At 42.4% G+C, this 7,356-nt stretch overlaps 1 long non-coding RNA gene across 3 annotated transcripts; it reads right to left on the bottom strand.

The window, feature by feature from the left end:
- Positions 1-2,334: 2,334 nt before the first annotated feature.
- On the bottom strand, positions 2,335-6,892 carry LOC109770569 (uncharacterized). 3 transcript variants are annotated; one of them, XR_005767850.3, is made up of 5 exons: positions 5,766-6,892; positions 5,566-5,673; positions 4,361-4,624; positions 3,805-4,115; positions 2,335-3,006 (listed from the first exon to the last, which is right to left on the bottom strand). It is a non-coding gene; the product is annotated as an uncharacterized lncRNA (long non-coding RNA). The 3 variants fall into 3 exon arrangements; XR_006669950.2 differs by having other exon boundaries at positions 3,805-4,053; positions 4,361-4,632; positions 5,766-6,885; XR_005767848.3 differs by having other exon boundaries at positions 4,361-4,632; positions 5,766-6,879.
- Positions 6,893-7,356: the final 464 nt, after the last annotated feature.

Raw genomic sequence — 7,356 nt, 5'->3', positions numbered from 1 at the left:
TGGGAGGCGCGCGGCGGCCGGGGCTGGGAGGCGCGCGGCAGCCGGGAGGTGGGACGCGCGTGGCGGCCGGGAGGGAGAAGGTGCGAGGCGGGTCGTGGGGTGGGGCGTGGAGTCGCCGTGTTCCGCTCCCCTCCTCCTCCTTCCCCTTTGTACTAGTGGCAAGGCCCCGAGCTGTGATGTGGTCGAAAGGATTTTGAGTGACCACTCCACTGATTTCGTTTGCCTTACATCTTGGGAAGGGAAGGGCAGAGGGCGGTGGCTGGTCCCGCCGGAGTGGGAGGGGGCGGTCAGTGGCGGAGCTTGACAAGAATCCATGGGGGGCCAGCGGCGTCTGTGGTGGTGAACTGCAGCAGCGAGCAACACCAGGCTTTGACCTCCTCTCACCATGCCTCGCAGTTCTATACTTCTGCGGTTCTTTGACGCCTAGATGATTCTGTAACTTTGCTAGGCTGCAGCTGGATTCATCATTCTCTACTTCCTTACTGTAATTGCACTGCAATTTCTCTCTCTGACATTACCTACAGGCCGAATAGACAGGCAATCTGTTGAATTCATGGATGATTGGGTAGATGGCACTAAAAACATCCAGTAGCCATATTCTTATGGCGGGCGGCCGACGACGAGGAGGTGACCTGCCGGCCAGCGGACATCGACAACGACCGGCCACCACCACCACCGTCCGTCCAGGTTCACCTCAGTCGCCGGCAACTGTAGCCATGTTGCCCATGTGCCCATCCTCGTCGTCTCTCGAAGATCAGTCTATATGCTCTGTCTTTTCTGCACAATACGGGAAAGGTCATCCAGTTTGGCATGCACTAGAGCCTGCACCAGAATCTTGGCGATCTCACAGCATGCCTGAATTTGTTCATTTATCTCATGTAAGATGCCAAGACGAGGTTCCAGGCTAGTGTTGCTAGCAAGAACCATAGAGTTGGCAACATAGGGCAGAATCTGAAGAGCAGCTGAAGCTGAATCTTCTGTGCTTAAAGTGCAATTTACAGGAAGGACTATTCCGAAATTCATGAACCAAAAATGGAACATCAAATAGGAGCTGAGGAGATTCCGTCGCTAATTAATTATCCTGCACTATGTTGTTGCTGGTGGAGTGACTATAGTAGTATTTGATCAGGGGCTAACGGTAGTTACTTACTACTGTATTTGACATGAGACTGAGCACCATACGAGCTATAAAATGGCAGCTCATATTTTGGGAAACTTTCGCGGTAGGTGTGCAACAAAATTTCACAAAGAATTGTCAAATGCGAAACTTTTCAAAGAGGCCAAAGATTTTAGTTCAACGTCTACGCAAAGCTATCGAAAATGTGAAACTTAGTCATGTTGAACGTTTTCTCAAATTCGTAACTGGTGAAGACTAATTTGAAATACGGTGAGACCCTTCGTGTTGTTTTCCCGTCAGGAAAAGCGGAGTACTCGTACTGATCTCTGTGTGTGTTTATATTGAAAAGATATTTTTCACGAAGTAATTTTGAATGGTTCCGAAAAAAGTTCTTGAACTGATGTCCGTATGTGTTTGTGCTGAGCGTGTTTTCACAGACTAAATTTTACTCTTTTTTTTGGGACGCCTTTTCCTCGTAACTTTTCAATGGTTTACGATATCATAGTCCTCGAACTTGCATGGTTTATATCATTGAGTTGAATAATATTTTTTAAAAGAAAATGTTTTGTGTGTTTCTTTTTTTTGAACTCACTTTTTTTGCAATGATGTTTTGAACTTCTCGCGTTTTGCGACTTGAACTTTTACCATTTGAATTTCCGTGGGTTTTTCTTTTGTTTGAGCTTTTTCCCAAACTTATCTGAGACGTCATGTTTGAACATACAACTTTTGTAGTTGTTTACTTGTCGTTTTTTCCATTTATTAAGTTGCTTTTTTTCCTCCGAACTTTTACTGGTACAATTTCTTTTGCAAATTTATTGTCCCTTGAGTAAGAACTGATGCAATTTTTAATTTTAATTTTATGGTACTTATGGTACTAAAGAGTTTGTACTTCTCAAAAATTAATTACTTGATGTTCTTTTAGTTTTAGCTTTTAATTTTCTTTCTCATCCTTATCCTTACTGACGGTGTAATACCATCGTACCTTTATGGTTTATATAGTTGAACGGACTTACATTTTTGCCATTCCCTTCTTTTAAAAACTTATGTTTTCTTCTCCAAACTTCCTACCTGGCGAGAATCAGAATTTATTTATTTTTAAAATTTGTACTTCCAAGTGTCTTTAATGACATTTTCACTATTTTACTTTGTTTTACCTCATCAAACAGGCGCACAACACATTTGAAGAAACAAAATACGAATTTTTGAAACACTAGGGGTATAACCATTGCACATGACTTCACGTGTGCCTTCATCATAGAAAAATAGACTGAATATCACCATGTTCTAAGGTTGGACAAATGAACCATACAGAATATTGTCAAAACGCGGAAATTGGCAATGGCTCCTAGGTGCATATGCACCCATTGTTTAAATACACATTTTGAAACGCCGCATTTTCTCACTAAAACAAACTTTTGTACTTGCATACAACCCTCTCTGAACTTGGACGACACCTAGTGCTCAACTTTGGACGATGACCAGTGCTCAACTCGAACGGAGGAGGTAGTCGTTGCTTTTTAACCATGAATGCTTCTAAAGACACTGGGAATTGCTTCAAAACTGCTTTATCTGCATGGACGGAGGAGGTGATATATCTGAAGTTACAGAATAATATCGAACTACAGTGGACAGACCAACAACATAAATCCTCAAGCAAATCTCAGAATCTCCATGGAAGATGCCTATGAATTCACCATGGAAGGGCCTCCCACTCCCCTGCTCTATCTGCTCCCACTCCCTGCACACACACCCGGAGCAGAGAGAGGATGAGAGGGAGATGACTGAGGCGGATCGAGGATGGAGCACAAGGTGGCCTGCACGCAGCTCTTCTCGTGACCGGCTGGGGAGCGTGTTGTTGTACTGATGAGGCAAAGGTCCAAGTATATCACCTAAATAAGTTCAAAGAATTTTACAAAAACAAGCAGGCAACAAAGAGAAAAGTCATGTATGGCTATCAGGCACAACTTCTATATACAGGACTAGTAAGGGTCTCAGGAATCGACTACATTATTTCAGTCAACTCGATCTTCATCAGTACTAGATGACTGGACAAGAAGTTTAGATTTGTAGCAGCACATGCACCAAACTTACAAAAAATTTCTTCAACTTTTTTAGGTGATTGCATTAGTACTAGTATGATTGGAAAAGTATTTCAGATTTGTAGGAGCACACACACGAAACTTACATAATTTTATGGAAATGCACGAGTTCTGATTTATCAGTACATAGTTTTATGGAAATGCATGAGTTAACTTCTTCTAGGCACTATCTAGACATGGTGAAGACTAGCTAATGTAAGGATAGGCAGAGAACACTTAGTATTGAGCTTTTTTTCCAAGTATGTATTGAACTGATATATTTTTTGTCAATGAACTGTTGTAGTATATGTACTAGAGCTACCAGCATCTTTCTATATATCATGATAAAAAGCAAACAAACATGCATCATCTCCAGAACATACATACTAGAGAAAATTGAACTGACAATAGAAGAAATTTATACTTTTTTGGGAATGATATCATGTAATACCACATCCAGAAAGCATGGCAAGCGAAACATATATATTTTTTAGTTGAAGAACTAGCAGTCTTGTAGCACAAGAGGCACGACATGGTGCTATTAACTAACTTACAGAGATCCTTTCTGCTTTGTAGTAGTAACTGAGGTTACAAGGGTCAGGAATTTACCATTTGACGGCCTTCACGCCACCAGCAGCGCCGGGGGTGACCTCATGTCTCCTACTGTCGGCGGGGAACAGGAGCTGGATCAACGGGGAAGAAGATGGCAGGAGCGCCTTGTCCGTCCGATCTCTCATGGGAGGGCAGTAATTGACGTCGAGGTGCAGGGCGGCCAAGGAGACGGTCACGCGATGAGGAGGAGCAGGATGGGGCAGAGGTGGTTGTTGCCGACACTCCGCCCTCCGCCGGCGACCGCCCCTGCAGCGCGTCGTATGATTAATGCCACACACATGGACAAGACAGTGTGCCAAGAAATCAAACTGCACAAGTCAGAAGACACAAATTAACACCACGATAGCTGCTCTAGACCACGGAATGGTTGGAAGCACAAGACGATAAAATAAAATAAGAATTGTCTTGAACTTAAACCAAAATGATAATTAAACTGAACTAAAATTAGATACTGGACTAAATTAAAATAATAAACATATAGCAAAATTAAATTCTATAAACACAAGCATTTTCAGCAATCAAATTTTCCTCTTGAATATGTAGAGGGACACACCTTGTTTTTTCTATCAGATTCCTACATCGAGGCAAAGAAGTGGGTATAGGACAAGGTACATCAGGCCAAGTTTTTGTACTTCTCGTTGCATTGCTTCAGTTTGGTTCCAAGAACACTATGCTTCAGTTTCGGTTGCAGAGCTGGTCGTCACGGCGTGCGGGGACCATGGAGGAAGAGGATCTGGAGCAGAAGCTCTCACACGATGAAGTTGTGGACGACGCCGAGCACATTGGTGGATGCATGTTCGGAGAAGTTGTAAAATATCTGCAGAACTGAAGGATATGCTTTTTGTATTATCTCTGATCACAATGAACAAAGTATTTAGAACTGGCGCATATATGATACTAGATCAATACTAAAATGGATAATATTTGTTAAGTTTCTCTGTATTAACCTACCAACTTTCTAAACATGAACTTCTCGCTAGGGTTATTCTTCGGTATTGAAAACTGTTTTCTGCATTAACAACAAACACCTAAAGAGCATCATGTTTTCTGCAAGTATATATGAACTTTTGAGCGGACACTTTATTTATTTCACTGCATTTTCTCCACAATTGGAGCGGCAAATGCCATCTGTTTTTTGTAAAATGGAAGTGCGAAAACATTTGTAACATGAATTTTTGCTAATGGACATGTACTGATAAAATACTGCAGCAATTCTTTGAACTATTTTTAGGTGATATATCTAAACTTACATAATTTTGAAACGTGTACTGATGATATTTTTGCGCACGCACCCAACTATTTTGTGTTTTTTCATGAACTGACAAAATAATACAAACCAAACTAATAATGTGTTTAGTACAGAAACCAACTATAGAAAATGTACTTACTGGACAATACCATGTGAAACAGTATGATGCTATGTGAACCTTTTTGATGGACGAGCTTTTAATTTTTATTTTCAGTACTTCTCGAAAATGAATATCTGAACCACTAGACTGGGGTGTGGTAACCAAAATTCAGAAGAGTAGAAACTCAATAAGGCACCATACTAAAATAAGAAAATGAACTGAACAAAAAAATAAAATTGCACTGAACTAAAATCAGAATTCGAACTGAGTGTCACAAAGATGAACTTGTGCATCTGTTTTTGCTCCCGCACCGGTGTAACAAATTCAAGATGACATGGATTTGTGTACATATAATAATATGAATGAGTGAGACAATAAAGAGAGCAGTAAAAGGATTTCGTGTTTTCACCTTGAGACGATCTCTCTTTTTCTGGAGGTCTTGATGGAAAATGCCGGTGTAGGTACCACACGGACACCAACTAAACATCAGGCCTTCTCCAATAAGAAACAATGATTCCTGCTTCGAGTGTGTGAACTTAATAACAGTAGTTGAAGTAATAATTTCAGTTTAATCGTTTGAAGAACCAGCTTCAGTGTTTGAATTAGTACCTTTTCAGAGGTGCAGACGCAGACGGAAAGAAATTCTTGTGTAGCCCGAGGGAGCGCCGATCGTAGCGTGACAGGGAGCATCGAACTACCCGCTACCAGGAGGTTGACCTGCGGAGGAGCATCCATTGCCCACAGCGAGGCAGAGGTGCGCCTGCGGGTGATGCAGCCTCATTGGAAGCGGGCGGATCCAGGACCGGTGTGACGCAGCCTTGTTGGATCTAGGCAGCGCGGCGGCCGGAGAAGCATGTACTGCGCACGAATGGAGGGGGTGTGTGATACGTCTCCAACGTATCTATAATTTTTGATTGTTCCATGCTATATTATATTCTGTTTTGGACATTATTAGGCTTTATTATACACTTTTATATTATTTTTGGGACTAACCTATTAACCGGAGGCCCAGCCCAGAATTGTTGTTTTTTGCCTATTTCAGAGTTTCGCAGAAAAAGAATATCAAACGGAGTCCAAACGGAATGAAACCTTCGGGAACGTGATTTTCGGAACGAACGTAATCCAGAGGACTTGGACCCTACGTCAAGACATCATCCAGGAGGCCACGAGGTAGGGGGGCACGCCTACCCCCCCAGGCGCGCCCTCCACCCTCGTGGGCCCCACGTTGCTCCACCGACGTACTCCTTCCTCCTATATATACCTACGTACCCCCAAACTACCAGATACGGAGCCAAAAATCTAATTCCACCGCCGCAACCTTCTGTACCCGTGAGATCCCATCTTGGGGCCTGTTCCGGAGCTCCGCCGAAGGGGGCATCGATCACGGAGGGCTTCTACATCAACACCATAGCCTCTCCGATGATGTGTGAGTAGTTTACCTCAGACCTTCGGGTCCATAGTTATTAGTTGGATGGCTTCTTCTCTCTTTTTGGATCTCAATACAATGTTCTCCCCCTCTCTTGTGGAGATCTATTCGATGTAATCTTCTTTTGTGGTGTGTTTGTTGAGACCGATGAATTGTGGGTTTATGATCAAGTCTATCTATGAACAATATTTGAATCTTCTGAATTCTTTTATGTATGATTGGTTATCTTTGCAAGTCTCTTCGAATTATCAGTTTGGTTTGGCCTACTAGATTGATCTTTCTTGCAATGGGAGAAGTGCTTAGCTTTGGGTTCAATCTTGCGGTGTCCTTTCCCAGTGACAGCAGGGGCAGCAAGGCACGTATAGTATTGTTGCCATCGAGGATAACAAGATGGGGTTTATATCATATTGCATGAGTTTATACCTCTACATCATGTCATCTTGCTTAAAGCGTTACTCTGTTCTTATGAACTTAATACTCTGGATGCATGCTGGATAGCTATCAATGTGTGGAGTAATAGTAGTAGATGCAGGCAGGAGTCGGTCTACTTGTCTCGGACGTGATGCCTATATACATGATCATACCTAGATATTCTCATAACTATGCTCAATTCTGTCAATTGCTCAACAGTAATTTGTTCACCCACCGTAAATACTTATGCTCTTGAGAGAAGCCACTAGTGAAACCTGAAACCTATGGCCCCCGGGTCTATTTTCCATCATATTAATCTCCCGACAACAAGCTATTTCTGGCGCCGTTTTTATTTTTGTTTTC

Source organism: Aegilops tauschii, chromosome 2, assembly GCF_002575655.3.
Source record: "Aegilops tauschii subsp. strangulata cultivar AL8/78 chromosome 2, Aet v6.0, whole genome shotgun sequence".
NCBI classification, from domain to species: domain Eukaryota; kingdom Viridiplantae; phylum Streptophyta; class Magnoliopsida; order Poales; family Poaceae; genus Aegilops; species Aegilops tauschii.
This window is presented reverse-complemented; position numbering and strand designations above follow the sequence as displayed.